The 18,680-nt window shown below is 39.7% G+C and overlaps 1 protein-coding gene across 2 annotated transcripts in view; it reads left to right on the plus strand.

Annotated features, from left to right (window-relative positions):
- Window positions 1–18,680, plus strand: part of kif26ab (kinesin family member 26Ab) — a 95,728-nt gene that overhangs the window by 51,645 nt on the left and 25,403 nt on the right. The window lies entirely within an intron of this gene.

Below are 18,680 nucleotides of genomic sequence, written 5' to 3' on the forward strand. Positions count from 1 at the left end.
GTTGACTTTTCCCTAACCCCCATTCTCGGCATATGCTCTAGAGTGATGGAGCATATTATTAATGTATTGACATACTAGCTGGCTCCTGTAATGAATACAGACACAGGGCCCAAAGAGATTCCCAGAGCTTTAGGATGCCCTGTCACACTCAACAGCCTGGTGTGCTTGACTATTCCAACTCAGTGCTCCGTGAGATGAAATGGTACTGAGCATCGTGTGCAGGGTCATGTGAATGAATCATCTGAGCTTTTGCAAGGTGGGAGTTGGGGTAGAACTGATTAAAAGGATATGACTGTTTTAGACAGCCACATGCTCCATTGACTCCAAAGGGGATGAGACAAAGAGAAAGAAAATGAGGTTGAGAGATTTGTCTGTCTAGAGATCAGAGCGACTGTCCACGTGGTTATAACGTGCAATGAATGCTAAAAGATTTGGGCCAGATTTACTAAACATGGCAAATTAACGTGAGAGCACAATCCCATAAAAATGCCTATGGGAATGGAAAGTTCTGTGTGGGATTACTGACAACGCGCAAATTAAAGAACACAGAAGCAGCCAGATCATTTCCATAATGACCAATGCAATCTACCAAGAGCAGCGCAAATTAGCGTTTGGTTTAAGTAATGCTTTTTTTGGGCGGTAAATAATGGCGCAAATACCAGTAAATTGACGAGCGCAATCCTTAGTAAATCACCTTGCTTGATTTATATAAATACTCTCGTCCCGTAAATTTTGCATCTGAGAAGGGAAACTCCTACAAATGCAAATAGATCAGCCACAAAAATAACCCTGTGCATGCCTTTTCAGCTCTAATTTTTCACTCCGTTTCTTTAGTAAATCCTGACAGTAGTTTTTTAACGCCAAAAGAGGGTTTGCGTTGACGCAAGCTGTTGGTAAATCTGGCCCATGTGCGACATGGATTTTAAACGGGAAAGTGCCGAATACAAATCTTTCACTAAAGGTTTAGGTTAGTGGTCTAACTGAAAAGTTCTTTGAACACTGATGTGTATGGATGACAAGATTGCATACAGAGTATAATGCCTTTAACTGTAACAAATGAATTGGTGAAGGTTGCGAATTTGTGACAAAAGCACTCCTCCGAGAGGGTTGTAGCATGCTGATAGCATGCTGTGCTTTAGCATGCTAATGGTCTAACAGTACCTGTTACAATGTGTCTACACTGGAAGTGAGTGGTGCATTGTGACAAGACTGTTCCCGTTCCTGTCTTATAAGCACTGTGATTTCACTGTCTACATATTATGCTTATTCACATGCAATATAGACATTGTGTGACGCTGAAGTATAGTGCTAAAATTCATTCCTTTTAAAGTGCTGACACAACTCATTAGTTGACCACCCAGTCCAAGTTTAGGGTTGCAATTTCAAGGTGTGTAAACGGAGGGTATATGTTTGTACATGCATATATGCTGGTCAGCATGTAAGAGGCACAGCTGTTTGGTGGTATGTGGACTTGCAGTGGCATTGAGCACACACAGTTGAACATTTTTTATAGCCTAGCACTCATTTTTAGTTGCCTGTCCAGGTGAGCTTAAACAGTAATGCCTATGATTGAAGTAAACATTCCACTGTAATTACAATCAATCCAGACTTTCACCAGACAAAGTGCTTTGTTGCGCTGGTCTTAGGGAGTAACCATAGAAACAAAGGGAAGTTAATTCATGGGATGTTTATGTTGTGGCTTCAATAAACATCATTGCCAGTTGAAGATAAAAGGAAGGGAGACATTAGCCCACATGAACTACGAAATGACATTCATTCTTGTGACACATCTGAATTGCATTCCAATGCGCTATAGTTCACAGTTGTTCCAACTAGAATAGTGCATTTTAACATGTTAAAGTATTATTATTAAATCACCGACATAACATCATATCCTTTGTATTTGTTACCAAATACACAAGTCCAAAATAGATTTACATTATTATATTCTACCAGGGCTGTAACGACCATAGGCATTGAGACAAGTCTCCCCCTCAAAAATTGGAAATGGCCATATTGTCCCCCTCAATATTTTATATTTCTTAATGCTGCTCTCCATTACGCACCACTCTTTTGTTGTTAGGATGGCAGACAGTTTAAAAATGTACATTTTTAGGCTGATCTACCTCAGTGGTCTTATAGCTCTCGTAAATGTCAAAATGATGGCCAATCAGATCAAAGAAGGCGGGACTTAATGTTCACTGAAGATGAGTGTGAATTCCAAATCGCCACTTTTAGTTTTTACAGTGAAAGAGTTTCGTGCGTGGTATGATATAATTAGTTAAACATTTCAGATTTGACAACTGTTTTACAATGGATATGTTTAACGTTCCACAGTAACATACAGTGATGCAAACCACTCAACTTTGTCAATGTAATCTCGCCATTTTGAATAGAAAAGGCAGTCATTTAAATTATGAAATTCATAACTGAATGTGACGAGAGACGAATGTGTGCTGCATATTTGAATGTGTGAATGTGTGCATATTTTTAAATAAAATATTATTTGCAAAGAGTTTAGATGGACTACTTCACAACTATATAGGCTATAATTTGACCTAGCACTTCTTTTACAGTTCTTATTTGTTCTTTATGCCATTAAATCCCTTTTAATCCTTTAATTATTTGAATTTCTTTAAATAAAAATGTGGTCCCCCCCCCATTTTTAAGACATGGTTATGGCCTTGGTTATGGCCACACTTGTTTTAGATGCTGCACTGCCATGTATCACTTTGGATAAAAGCATCTGATAAATTAATAAATTAAAATATATACAGGTATCTATCTACATAGTTCAAGCATTATCGTCTCTGAGTTTTATGTTAATTACACCGAGATTTGATGATGGATACTGAGTCCCCGTTGTCTCTGCTGGTAAAGTGCAATAGTAAGTGTGTTCCATTGTCTAATTTTCGCTCTTTTCATCACCAACACTATGCTACAAGAGAATCTACAAAGCCAATGAGCAAGAGAGTTCTCTACAAGCGGGTCATGTGATTTCAACATGGCAAAATACGGTACATTGAGGGTGTTCCCACACCATACACAATTAAAACACTTTTTGTAGAAAATGATGTCCAGTCTTCATCTCATGTGAGCGTACCCATTCAGATGAATCTTCTCGCAAAACGTTTTTAAATTAGCACCAAACTACTGAACACACCTTTAAATATCTTCCATTTGGCCTGTATTTTGATTTGTTTTACATGTGTATAGACTACAAAGCTTTAAAGTAACCTTTCATGAGCGGCTAACTGCGCATAAGTTAGTAGATATTTAACAATTATTCCTCTTGTAATGAAAGGTCAGTTGATGCATTTTGGTACCCCTTTGGGTAACCCTTTATGACTAGCATTGCCCCTAATTCTTGAGTTCTCACTGTGCGTTCCAATTTAAAGTCAATTAGGTACATAAATGCATCAGTTTAATCTCATTGTTCAGACGATTTGCTTCCTTCTCCTGTTGTAGTGGGGCAATAATGATAAAGCATCCCAGGAGTTGTAAACAGGGGGATGCCATTCACCTTTCCACCCACATGCTGTGTCAATGCTAATGTGGACAGTGGTCTTCTGAGGAGTGGGACAAGGGGGCGGGGCTCTAATGGAGCCGATGGGATGGTGGCATGGGGGATGGTTGACTGTGGAGTAGAGAGGTGAGTGAAAGAGAAGAGAGGGGTTGTTGAGAGTTCTTACACACAGTCACAACAGCTCTCGGCTAAAGCTGATAACGTCGGCTCCGTAGGCCACCCATCACAGCGGAGGATTACAGCGAGAAAGAGATCCAGGAGGGGCAGAGAGATGGAGAGATAGAGAAAGTACACAGAGGAGAACAGCAGAGGAGAAAGAAACAGGCAAATGATCCATGTGGATGGCTGTTTTTGAGTGACAGCGCTAATCCCTGACAGGGACAAATTGGGAAAACAGATTAATGCTGAGTGGTCGGGCCCTGGAGCGGAGCCGGGCCCTGCTGCGCCGCTGAGTGACGGGAGCCGGGAAACAGGAGCACTTCAGTCAAGGCTGATAGTGGCAGACTTTGAAAACATTGATGCAGTGTGTTGGTAGGCAGTGAGGTGAATCCACACACATATCCACTCATGGTGGGCAGACTCGGACTAATGCCCCACACCAACACTCCCAGCTGGAGGGAGAGAAAATCATGGACTGTGGAGGAAAGTAACTGGAGCGGCACCATGAAACTGAAGTAAGTCGCCATATAAGAAAAACTTGTGTTTTGAGATTAAAAAGTTTCGACTTCACATTATTTTCTGACTACCGTCAAAATTGTTGGCTTTTTTTTTAGGATCTTGCAGAACATAAAAGTTATTTTCAATGATTCAGTTGAACCAGTTTGCAAAACACAACTATTTCACTAAAAAACTTTTGTCAAAACATTTAAGTGATTAATCAAATGAATCAGTGAATCGTTTTTCAACTGGTTCAGTGAATTCACTGTTTCTCAAACGAACTGGGCTGTTCAAATACTTCTATTTTACTTTATTTTTAGTGATGACTTAAATGAATCAAATAATTGTATTTAAACTGGCTCAGTCTGAAATATTCCTCAAATGAGTCGGGTTTAGCAAATGCTTCTCCATGAGTTTTTATTTTTTAAAGAAGCAGTGTAATCTCCTTTATCGTTGACTTTAGCTGTAATAGGATCAGTTTTGTTGGCAGTGCTGTGTTGAGATTTGCCTTGTTGTTTTACCGTGTATTTACTCTGGCTGAACCTCCAGCTGCTGGTCTCTGCTCCTAATCACACGGTCAAGCTTGAGTTTGTCTGTAAGTGTGTGTGTGTGTGTGTGTGTGTGTGTAATGGTCATTGAGCAGCTGAGGCTGGTACTCGAGAAGTGGAGGCTGGGAAGGAGGGGGGGCCCTCTGGGCAGAATGTCCAGGTGTGAAGAGCCTGCGGTGGGCCGTGAGATGTTCTGGTGTGTTGTTTTGGGTGGTAAGGGTGGATGATGGAGGTGTTGATGGATCTATCACTCTAGGCCAGCAGCCCCAGGGATCTGCTCAAGCCAAGCCCACTTCCTGTCCTCAGGGTTTTGGGCTGAAGTATTGATGTGCTCAAATGGACTGATCCATTTCTGTATACACTCTTTAACACCATTATTCCTCATTTTTAGTGTATAATTCACCTTTTCCCATCTTAATCAATTGCATTTAGTGTTCTGGTATGAGTGAATCTTACAAGAAGATGCTTGGGTCACATTTTATCTCAAAATCAAAGTAGTACATTTGGCATCAAGAAAATTATGCCTGGGGGTTTGCATTAAAGTGGATTTTGTTTTTGTTGTTCATTTAATTTGTATTGGTCATATATTTTTTTAAAGAACTCTAATGTAATATAGTTGCTTTTTTTTCAGAATAAAATTCTTTATTTTTTCTATTTAATCAACGGAAAATTAAAAATTCCACACAATAAATGAAATGAGAAAGTTTAAATAGAAGGATTTTTAAATTGTATTGTGGTAAAGAGAATTGGATGAGATGTGCTTATGTGTCATGAAAATGATGTCCCAAAATATGGTTAATTTTATATTAGGGCTTCATATATATTAGGGGTTATTTCGATTTTGGGATGAAAAATGACCTGAATATGTTCTTGACAGGTTTCGCGAGCTTCACACACAGGAAATATAGATACAACCCAAGGATAGCCTTCAGCTTTACTGGTATATAGTAAAAAAAAAGAAATGCTTTCCATTTCCAATGCATTAGTAACATTATATATATACATGCACAAACACGTAGATGTACAGAATATGAAAGTAACTAGAACAAAATAACATTGAAATATGATACAACAAGTAGTGGTTTGTTATATTGTGCACACAGTGTTGATGTCAAGATGGTGGTCCTGTGTCTTCTGTCCTGTTTCCACCCCCCACACCTTTACAAGATGTCACCACTTAAAATCACTCCCCGTAACCTGCGACCACCTCCGCTGAATGTCTCCCACCCACTCTCTCCATTATTCCCCAGATCTTCCTGCTTTTTACACACCCCCAGGTTGTGTGAATAACCCCCATTTTGTGAGTCTCTCAGCCCAAACAGTTCTCACTGGGGTGATTATCACCTTCGACAAAACACGAAGAACACTAAAGCTTCTTTGTTTTGTCTGAAAGGAGGCAGACTCACCTTTGAAGCACTTGTGAAACAAATGTACTGTCAGCGGTTTAGCATCACAAATGGATTGTCTCTCATATGTCACAATCTTGAAGCTTTCTGAATTTGCTCTACACAAATTCATTTCTGTTGTGTTCCCACTCTGTTTAGAAGTGTAGTGACAGCAATTCATTTTTATGCAATATAGACAACCAAATATCTAAACCTGAACAGCTTTCGCACATTTGTTTCTCAGGATGAAATGTACAGTACATGATACAACAGCATTCAAATCAGTGGCAAGACATCTGGACCCCATTTACACCTGGTTTTGACATCTGTCTTGGAAGATCGGATCACAAGTGGTCAGCCGAGAAAAATGTGTTTACTTCTGGTATTAGCACGTTTCTCATATGCCGTTTTGTTGCAAGCGGAGAAACACTATACCGTTCAAAAGGTTGGGGTCATTAATTTTTTTTTTTTAATAAAATAAATAATACATTAAATTGATCAAAAGTGACAGAAAATACATTTATAGTAACATTATATTTTAATAAATTTAAATTAAAAAGATTTTTATTTTAAATGCTGTTCTTCAAACGTTGTTTAAAGAAATACTTGAACACCAAATCAGCATATTAAAATGATTTCTGAAGGATCATTTGACACTGAAGACTGGAGAAATAAATAACATTTTAAAATAAAAAACAGTTCTTTTAAAGTGTAACAATATTACTGTTTTTATTGAATTTTCAATCAAATAAATGCAGCCTTGGTGAGCATATGGTACATTCAAAAACATTTTTAATGGTAGTACATCACTTTATGTCACCTTGTTTTGGCACATTGTAATGGTTGTTTCACGCAAGTAGGACACAATGCACAATGCAATTGTGACACAGTGCATTAGCATTTGCAATGCGGTATACATCCCTGAATGGGTCCAAAGGTGGTTTGAGGGAACCCATACAGATCCTGTATTTTTATTGGATTACATATGATAGATTAATACCAAATATAAAAGGGCTCAAATTAAATTTGAAGCATGGAACAGGACAGAACAGAAGATACAGACCATGGCAACAAATTATGCAAAGTGGTCGTAGTATAGCACCCACCTAAACCTTTTTCCTGAATAAACAAGGATGTAAGCAGCAAACAGTTGGTGTTTTTCATGCATACAGTGGGGGTCTGTGACAGCTCAGGGAAAAGCATGAAAACTGCTGTGTCAGGAAGCCAAGCTATCCCACTCGCATACAGTCACCACAGGAAGAGAAGCAGGCATCAGCGAGTCCCCCAGACAGCATGGATCTGCTGATCCATGTCTATGGACTCAATAGACGTGGGCCCGTAGGAGAGCTGATGTTTGCTGCAACACTATGGAAATAAATGCTGTCGAATCAGTCAAATTCCAAGTGCCTTATGGCCTGGGGGTCTTTATATGCCAAAGTGAGGTTGTTTGCAGGCCTTCGGGTTCTTTGAAAGTATTTTTTGAACTGGGATTCTAGTTAATCTCTTGTATGTTGTTTGAAAATACATACTTGGTGGCTGGAATTACATACTAGCACTCTGCATAGCTATATATAGTAGCTGCTTTCAGGCTTCCCACGGTGCGGCGGCGTAACAAGGATTGATTCTTAATTGCTTTAGCACTGTACCTCGCACAGTAAGCATGATAGACAAGTCACCGTCGCCACCTTATTAGTCATCTCAAAGCTTGCACTTCTCCAGAATGCTGATTAAAACAAACCCTAAATAACAATTGAAAGCCATTTCACAAGGGAAAACCGTAAATAAGGAAGAAAAGGGAAGCGGCGGCTCTTCTAAAGAGGTCTCCGGTTTGCCCGGATTTGTGGAATACAGATCAGATCAACTGAGGTAATTAATTGTGTTACCAGACCGAGTGGAATATACATTTAAAGGTTTATTACCTATTGTCTTTTCAGACAGCATATGTGGTTGAAGTTGAAAATTCCCATGAGGTCACCCAGCCCGAATATCCTCTGTTGTGGCTGGAGAGAACAAAAGCAGCAGCTCACAATCCCACCACAATCCACCCGGTTAAGCTTTGAGCCTGAGCAGAAAAAAAAAAAAAATTATGAAAACAGCGTTATGTCTAATTAGTGTTCAACCTTCCCCTGATTTCCCAGCCCAATACCACCCAAGTGCACAGTTCATACTTATTCATGTAGCATGTTTTACCGCGACTCAAGCAAAATTCTAGACTACTTAATGAGATCCCTGTTGCTTGTCATTACAAACACACACGATTATACACATTCTACTGATTCCATAAAGAAAAGTTTTATTGTCAAAGGAGGAGATGCTATAGCCTGAATCTCTCTACAGATGTCGCCTCAAGGATGTCTATAATACTTGCAGAGTATGTTAGCATTACTTTGAATCTCTATAGCGGTTGCCAAGCTGGGACAGGAAATTGAAATGTGGCATCTTTACTCGTGGGTGCTTGGTTTTGCTACCAGGATAATTGCTAATGCTTTTTTGCTGCCCCATGATAGTTAGCGTTCTAGGAAGAATTTGGTTCACCTGCTGAATAAAGTTGAATCTTAGCTTACGTCTTCTAAGCTAACCGTGTTAGCTCACAGCATGTTAGCTTAGCCTGCACATGATTCAACGGGTGGACCAAATTGTTCATGATACATCTACTTCTACTATAGGACGGGACCAGTGGGTTGATTTTGTCCTTCATTTTGGTTAATTGAATAGTAAAGAATGCAACATTGTTTTCATTTATTTACTGCTCCTAGCATTTTTAGCACTTGTTTTGTCCGCCTGTTGAATCGAGTTGAATCTTAGCTTTTTTGTGTTAGCTCATAGCATCCTAGATATCAAAATTTTTCATTACATGTTAGCCACACATTGACTTCCTGTTCCCATGGAAATGTTCAGACAAGTGGTCTGTAAAACTAATCTCCCCCCACAAAGGCCCCGTCCACACTACTGCGTTTTCGTTTAAAAACGGAGACCTTTTGCTACGTTTGCACCTCCCGTCCACACTAAAACGGCAAAAACGGAGACCCAAAACGGAGAAGTTTAGAAACGCTGCCGATCCGTTTTTCGTTTTGAATCTCCGGAGGGCGTTTTAGTGTAGACGGGTCAAAACGGAGGACTTTAGAAACGATGACGTAGTAGAGGCTCACGCTCGGCTCCATGATTGGGTGTCATCAGTCATGGCGTATATCTTTGCTAGCAGCTGTTGTACAAGTAAATTCTGCATTTTTCAACGCTATAACTGCCTACGTGCGCCGGAGTCAAGCTATTATTCGAGCGATCTGTGACAATTCCAGTGAGCAGCGGTGGCGTTGACCGTACATGGAGCGTCGGTTTGGGGTTAACCCAGAGCATGGTGGGATCATTTTATCAATGAAGTTGTGTTTACACCGGCACGCGCATGCCCAGTGTTGGTGAATGGTCACGTGATCCGCGTTTTCAGTCGTTTTAATGTGGACGGAGATCAATTCTAATACGCAGCTAAAACGCTGGTGTGGACGGAGATCGTATTCGTTTTAATTCTCCTAAACTAAAACGCAGTAGTGTGGATGGGGCTTCAGTAGGCTAAAGTTTATCCATTTTAGTTCACTGAGTATTAATGTTTATTTTTGAGGATGTAAAATTGTTTTCACAGCACATTAAGGCAGTGAAGGTTTGTGGTAAAGAGGGGGGTAGAGTGGAAATGAGAGAGAGAGAGGGAGTTGATCTGCTGTTTTTATTTGTTGAAAGCTACTCTGCATGCAGATTGTCTGAAATGGAGTGGATTACAGCCTGTAATCAGTTCATGACCCAGCATGTGTGAGAGCCTGTTGCAGAGAGCTGAGAATCCCATTAGCACTATCTCTCTCTCTATTTCAGAAGTAAGTTGCTAGAACCAATAACCTGAATTCCTGCATTAGCACCAGAGGGCGCTCATAAAAGCTTATGTGTAGGGCCTGTTATTAATGAACATACTTTGGGTTATTGCTATAACCTATGGGTTTCTTAAAGGCAAGTTTCTTGGATTGTGTCTGTTGCAAGGCTATACGCTGTGATAATGCATCACATGGAATGGATTGATAGCATTCCTGCCGTTTAAGATCGTATCTATGCACATTGCAATGGTAATGATTATATTGCAGTGTGAAGGTCACCACTGAATGTAATAATCTTCTCATACATTGCTGGCTATATGAAGTCAATTGAATGATGTTATTAGTCTTATAAACCCGGCAGCTGTATGCTTCTCATCCTGTATGGTTAGGGAAGCATCCGTCTTTCTGTCTATGACCACATGAGCATTAGTCAATAAAGACTATTGACATATTTATTGCATTTTTGAATGGAATGTATTATGTAAATGGTATAAATGGATGTTCTCATCCCTTGGTGATTACACTGCCTCCTGTCTTTACCCAAATATTTTTTTTACTAAGGTTGCCAATGTTATGCTTTGCATTTGCAATAATTCTTTTTTCTTTTTCTTTTTTACATTGTTAATGCATCTTTTCAGTTTGACATTCATAACTGTTTCTTTTTCTTCTGTGTGAGGTCTAGAAACTGATCAAAACCTGATTGTTGCTGGAGTGCACACAAAAAGTCCCATATAATAGACACACTTTATGGTTTAATTATTTATAAATCAAACGCAGATGGGACATTTAAAATAATTTGCATTATTTCCATGGTGAAATTAAATTTATCATCAAAAAATACCCACATTGCAAAACACCATAATTCATATAAATTGAATGCACTGGGAGATGGCCGCAACAACATCACACACGTAATAATATGAACATCGTTTTTTTCCTCTCATATTTTATCCATTCAGTTCTGTGTTCGCATTTCCAGTGGATAAAAAAATAAATGTACATTGTTTTTATTATTATTTTATATACATTGAACTTTTATATATAAATATTTTCAACGACTGTCTCTCAGCCCTTAATTTAACCTATAATCGTAAACTCCCTTTGCTTCCATATTGTCAACTTGAGCCCACGACAATCAAAAGACAACCTTCGTTCCGCACCCCTGTTTCCTGAACATCTGTTCTTTCCCCTATCCTCTAACCTTCCATGGTCACTTCTTTCTTTCTCTCTTTCCCCCCATCATTTCTAAACCCTGATGTTCCAGGCTGTCTCTGATTAATCATGCACAGATATTCCCAGCAGCCACTGGGGTTGTTTGTTGTAATAGCCTCAGAGTAAAAGAGTGCAAATAAATAAGCGTTAGGTGTCCTCCCTGCCAGACAGTGATTAATGAATAAAAGCTAAGGCAAGGTGGAGCGGTAGGATGCTCTTGTTGACTCGGCCACCCGACATTGCAAAGCTTCTGTTTGTACCTAGTGGGCAAAGTGACTGTAATTTGTAAAAGTCAGCTATAAGCAATTAGTTTTAGGTCTGAAATGGCTGAAACATCTTAATCACGCAAGCGTAGTTCAAGGTCCTGGTCAAGAGCACGTCTGGTCAAGTGTCTGATCGGACCTTGCGGTGTCAGCTAGTTTCACCGACTCCTTCCTTACTTGGGTTGCGCTTTTTGTAGCGTGTGTTGGCAGGATTATCCCATTCAACGCACTTGTCATGTAATTAAATTCCTTTTCCTCAACACCCTTTTAGTGAAACCTGATGCTGCGGGTTGTCTACCTGTAGAACAAATCCCGGCGGTGCAAAGGGAAGAGATAGAGAGATGTATCATGGATGAGATGAAAGTAGATGGTAATCTTTGAAAACAGGGAGTGAGAGTGCGCGAGAGACTCTTGGTTATCTGTCAGTTTTCTGCTAAAATGGAATTGATCTTCCTTAAACGTTAGCTTGCTGTGCTTTTAAACAAACTCCAAAGAGCAACCAGGCTAGGCATAAATAAAAAGAGAATATCTTCAAAAAATGACAACCCCATTACTATCTTCAATTTGTGGCTTTCCAGAGCTTTTTCTCTAGGGGCTCGGGATTGAACGCTGCAACTCATTAAAAAAAATGGAAAAAAAACTGGCCACGTTTATGGCTTCTGTTCTGCCTCCCCACCGTGGCTAAGTCACAACAAGCCAAGCCTGGATTAGCTACACATCCTGTCTGTTCAGGGATGCTATTGAGGGGGTAATTTAGGAACAGCAAAAAGACAACAATGCTTCTCTCGTTCACTCGCGCGCCCCTCTTCAAAATGCTTTAGCGGCCTTTTTTCATGCACTGTAAACAGATTCGTGCTCTCTTGTCTTTGCTGTTGGTATTAATGGAGGTGATAGGCTTGAGTTTGTGGTGTTACTTTGATTTTCATTTTACTGTTTTATGAGCCACAAAACTAGCACAGGAAGCAGGAACTATAGCGTTAGCACCTATCTGCTAGCCAAGCATGCTAGTGAATGCACAATAGGCTGTAAACCTACAGTAAACACTTAATAAAAAGAACATGTTTGCTAAATAGAGCATTTTGGATGACAGTCTAGTCTTGTAGATTAGGCTACTAGTTAAACATTGGGACATTACTTTTGACCAAAAGCTAACGCTTGATTTTACTTAATTTAATGTGAAATGCTTCTACTCGTGCACAGTTGAGCACACAAGTCCACGCAGACACAAATATAGAGCTGTGCGTGGACATTAGTGAATTGTGCTAATGGCGAAAATTATGTCATGTGAACGGTCTGTAATCTGGACAGACAAGGGAAGTATACTCTCGACTTAACCCTAACCAAACACACACAAACAAGCTAACAAAACTACAGACAGATGGGTTAAATTGGAATTGGTACTAAGGTCTGCATATGTATGAAATTCTTGAGAATAAAACATTTTTTATTTGACCAGAGTTTGGTCCGCCATCGAGTTGGATCTTACCAGATTGGCCAAGCTGATGTTTAGCCTACCTGTGTGGCCAGTTGGTCTCATGGCCTGACCAGCTGAAAAGTGCCCAAAACCCCTCTGAAACCAACCAAAAGAGTAGCCTGACCAGGCTGGGAGACCAACGTAGATGAACAAACCAGCTTAGGTTGGTTTAGGGAAAGAGGTTTGCAATTACTAGCGTGCATGAGAACTCCTTCAATGCTGTTAAAAAGCTTCCCCTAATGCACCTCATGAAGTTTATTTTGAGAAAAGCCCACAGTGGGAGGAGCTTTCCATCTACTTCCAGCAACTATTTGCTTTAATGCTGAATGCTTTAATTTGCTAAATCAGCCAGTTAGTTGTTGTAGAATTTTGCACTTTAAAATTCACACAATGCAAGGGTTCATTCAATTACTTTGCATAAAATAGATAAAGGGATTAACATGCAAATATAAATATACAGTCTAAAGAAACACCGCATTTCCCAATTCAGTAATTCCTGGGGATTTTCTTGTCCTTTTTCTTTTTAATTAGAACGTTTTCAGACTGCTTCATTTATTTGGGTCTGGCTGGGGATTTCCACCCTTGGCCCGCTGAGGGAACGAGACAATCCCTAGCTCAGCCCGGCCCGACTTGAGCGATCATTTTTCAGTGTGCTACTCTCGGGCTCAAAATGATTTACCTCCGTTCAGACAGCCGCTGACTGGCTCCCAGCCAAAACACAAAGACCAGACTGATCACTCGAGCTATCTACCTTTGAGATGACTCTCACTCTCTCTCTCTCTCTCTCTCTCTCTCTCTCTCTCTCTCTCTCTCTCTCTCTCTCTCTCTCTCTCTCTCTCTCTCTCTCTCTCTCTCTCACTTTCTGGATGTGTTCTGTCTCTCTTCACTCTGGGGAGGTCCTCACCCTCTTTCTTTTTTAATTTCCATCTCATTTTCTGATTTTTTGGCTCTCTGGTTTTTCACCTCTGTGTCTCACACTCAACCTCCCCTCCCTTCCTCTATCCTCCTGTCTCTCCATATAAGTCTCTCTCTTGCTCTCAACACATTTGATGCAATTTTATGCTTTTTATTCTCCTTCCACATTGTCCTTTGTCCCTACTTTTTTCTTGATTTCACACTCTATCTCTCTTCACTTGTATGCCTCTTTGAATCTTTTAGTGTTGTGTGGATAATTTTCATTTAATCTTGGTGGACTGTTCGTATGTTGGAAACATTGATATTCTGTTTTTTTATTATTATTATTTAAAAATTAGTATCTATGGACTACATTTTTGGCATGTTGTAAAAATAATTTTATCATTTTTAATAGGCAAGGCAAGGAAAAAATGTCCCAATCAATCTGAACTCTAAATGTATTTAATGACCGTGACCAGGCCAGTTTTTATAGCATATATTCTTTCCACAAGGCTAAGGACTAAGTAACTCTAGAGTGCATTTGATCTCGTTTACACTGCATTGCAATAACACAGTAGCCCATCACTTTACACATCTCAGTGACTTATTATAATTATGAGCTACACTGCATTATGATTAGGCTATATTTTACAGTAGTAGCTCAATGAACAGCCAAAGCTGCCCTGTGGTGATCTCTGTATTGACATAATGCTCCAATTTTACAGATATCACACAGCATGCTCTCATGTACTCTGTTTTAATGAAGGATAATGCTACCGGGTGACTGAAGCCTCAGGTCATAAGTGCTCCAAGGAAGTGTTTAGTAATGGAGGTTACCCCCTCCCCCTCCTACTGCGCATAAAAAAAGAATATCCATATCATCCCGTCCATCTAATTATTCCAATGAATGAGATTCACAATATTCGTATCTTACTTTTGTACACGTCTTCTGCAGACAGAGATTTTTGCTTTGTACTTGTGATTTGACCCTCTTTAGCACTAAAGCATAATGTGAGAGAGTATTCTGCAGAAAATATACAAATGATGGATAATTTCAGTCAATGTGCAGCTGTGGACCAACACAAAACTTTCTCTCATACTCTTTCTGGATTTGCTTCTGTCACAACACGGTTTCTTACTTCCGTGGGAAAGAAACTTAAGACTCCAGGTTACTTGTATAACCAACTCCATATGTCTTTGGTTATTTAAAGGAATCCTGTTCACATGTCTTATGTTGCATCTATGGTTCTTATTATGGCTAGGAGAAACTTTTAAACGGTATTAAATATTAGGTGAATAATAAAGAAAGTATGAGAGACTGTAGGGAGAGTTCACTCAAAAATGAACATTCTCTCATTGTTCCAAACTCTTATAGTCTCAGCCACGGACCGTTGGCTGAACGTCTGATGCATATGGAACAATTAACTGGAAACACTTCAGGATTTTCGAAGTTGTCATCTGATTGGTTGAATTCTACAGGATTGTCCGGGAGATGTGTGTGTCACATTCTTTAACAGTCTGCCTGAAAACAAAGCCGAAACCCCCCTCATGGAAGAAGAAAGCCATTAAGTTTACAACTGTGACAATGAGCGCATACCAGGATCAACTAAACGCTGGATTTCCTAAAGTATGGGAAATTCGAGGCTCCATTGTTGCAGTAAACTTGTACAATGTTCTTGAATGTATAAATAATTTATTAGAATCCGGTCTGTTATTGTTGGGACTCCGACTTTACATTTTCACTCCCCTAAACATGACTCGGAACAAAACGAACTGTAATTGGTTTCGTTACATGTCAGTCAAATGTCCTCTTGGGCGGTCCTTGGTCAATGAAAGCTGCGATGGAGTCCATACCTTCTGCTGTCAGTCTGAAGGTCTGGCTACACGAGACTAAAACTCTTATGACTCGCTTTCTTGTGTGAAACACAAATGGATATGTTTAAGAGAATGTCCTTGCTGCTTTTTACCATGCAATGGAAGTGGTTAGGGACCAGAGACAGTCGTGGTCATCATTCACTTTCATTGTATGGAAAAGAGCATCTTGAACATCCTGCTAAACATTTCCTTTTCGCAAGAACAAAAGTCAGAGTAGTTTGGGCTTTTAAATGAGAAAAAAAAAATATTTTTAAGAGCCTGACTAAACTCAACATACACATATCTCTTACTGTACTGTAAACTGTTGCAATAGCTAGATGAATCTTGTTGTACGCTGAAAGCTCTCTCTGTGACACATGGGTTTCTACTCTCAGCCTCTTGACCTGACTACTAAATCTTGTTTCAGGCCAGTGGCTGTGGGTAAAAGAGGATGACATCATCTTTCGATGCCCATGAAGTCATAATATCTTAATCACAGGAAGAGGTTAAATGTTGAAGCTTTGATTGGCACATGCTTCATTAAGTGATTAATGGGTTAATGCACCTTCATTGATAAAAGAGAAGAACACTGTCTGACTATAACCTGTTCTACTGGATATTATTTTTTTGTTTTCCCAGTACTTATCCACATACTGAATATGTTTTGGCTCTGGTTTCAAAATGAAGATCATTCCAAGCTGGCAAATTGATCTAGTATAGAATCGTTTCTCATTGATTATTAGAGTTTATGGAATACTTTTCGATTTTTTTCCTCATCTTTCTAAAGCACAGGTACTATTTGATAGGTATTAAAAGCATCGTCTTAATTGATCCCAGAGCAGTATTTTTAGGTTGATAACTCATAGAAGCTGTACAAGAATCAAAAGCACATGTGTTTGCTGTAAACAACCTGCTGATCTTACAGTGATGAATGCTAGTTGGAGATATCGGTATGGAAACGTTGGTAATGTAGTCTGATATCATTCATGGTGATCCATAACATCCGGAGCTTTGTTATCCTTTGTCAAGAGAAAGAAAAAAGACCTTGTTACTATAAAAGAAAATGTCAGGGATGGTAAATAGGGCCAACATGGCAGTTAGCTACAAAGGCTATCTGGACGAAGAGAGAGACAGACTGAAATCCCTACAAACAAGCTAATGGCTCTCGAGGCTAATGACTCTGTCAGCTTGAGGAATTCCTCTTTCTAATTTGACAAAAGCTGAAAGGCAGACAGCCTGCAAAGATTATTGACAAACAGCCAAATGCTTTGGCTCTCACAACAGAACATAAGCAAGCCAGGCATGATACGTGCATTGGTTCACACATCCACACTCGCTCAAAATCCCCTTCCTCAGCCCGCAACCCTACGTCCACACACACTCAAGTCCATTCTGATTTCAACAAAAGCTCAAAGCACCTTTTATGTTGCTTGACAACCATGTATCCCATTTATTTGAGCCATTTGCATGTTTCCATGCTATTTGTAGAGGAACATCGGAGAACCCGATTTATCTTGCCTTTCACTGATTCTCGAGTATTGGGACAAGACGTCATGCACCATGGAATTACTTTCAAATGTTTTGTGATATAAAAAAAAAATATCACTCAATACCGTCAGAAATAAAAATGAGTACTGTGATGATCATAAATATTGATTAATTCAAATAAAGATCAAAATATAGTATGGTGCATGCTCTTGACCCTATGAATCAGTTGAAGGTCCGAGGTTTTTCCCTAAACCAAATTATTTGCAGCGTGCCTCCCATCCAATAATCGCAAAGAGCTTTGTGCTTTGTTACTTCTGATAAGATACATTCTCATATTTCAAATTCTGTCCATTTTATCACGAAATTCATATATATATATATATAAATGAGAGCATTTTGTCGGTTGCTCTCTGCACCACTGTTTTTTTTTTTCCTCTTCAAGCCAAAGAACATCTTTCCAGCAAGACAGATTTTCCTTTTAAAGCGTCATCAGAGTACATAATTCCAGTCATCTATTCTGTGCACCTTGGGAGCTTTGATTGTACCCGTCTCTTGGCTAGCAGTGGGAGTCTGAGTTCGCTGTAGATATGTAGGGCAGTGTGTTAGGGGGGCGGTGGTGTGCGAGCCGTGCTACAGACCGACGGAAAATGAGTCTCTTTCAAACATTGTCTCTCCTTTTCTCTCTCTCTCTCTCTGTCTCACTCCTGCTCCTCAGCTCAAATTAGCAGTTTAGGGAATAGATCTCTCTCACATAAAGAGCTTAGACTTGTTACAGCTGCTGCTTTCCCCCCATCTTGCCCTTACCCACAGGCCAAGGGCATCTCTAAGCACTGTATGTGTCTGGAATATGATTTTAAAGTGGTGGTCGCCCATAGATGTTTAATTTTTTCCCCTCTACACCTAAACACAGCTCGCCTACGCCACACCTAGCATATGCTGTGTGCTTATTACACGTTCGTGATAATTAATAGCTTCATCCCACCCGTCAGAGCAATTATGTTTGTCACAATGCAAACACTTAATGAGATTTTCAGCACACACTGAAACACAGGTGCAGGACGTGGACAAACACACTTCCTCTCGCCCTGTATTCTCCTTTTGTTAGCGGCGCTCGCTAAGGCTAATTTGAACAAACACCTAATGCTCAGTATTAACCTTCGGCGTGCAACTCCTCCCATATTGTTTGTGGTACAGACGTGAATGTACCTCAAATTGTGCGGCTTGCTGAAGAGAAGTGTGCTATTACTGTTCTAAGCGAATCAAACTTGTGACTAGCAGACAATAAAACGAGCGGGGAAAAAAAAACATACACTTGAGGAACTCGACATTGTTCAACATTGTAGTGCCCAGAACACCCTGGAAACCAACTAACAACATTTTATTTTAGATTACTAGATAATTTTTTTTAACCACACACATAAATCAATGAACATTCCCCTCCACACACATTTGAAGAACCTAATGCAGATACACACACATTATGAAAGGCAGATACACACACATTATGCCCTGTCAAAAAATTGTT

Source organism: Rhinichthys klamathensis, unplaced genomic scaffold, assembly GCF_029890125.1.
Source record: "Rhinichthys klamathensis goyatoka isolate OS25496 unplaced genomic scaffold, OSU_Roscu_1.1 h1tg000032l_1, whole genome shotgun sequence".
NCBI lineage: Eukaryota > Metazoa > Chordata > Actinopteri > Cypriniformes > Leuciscidae > Rhinichthys > Rhinichthys klamathensis.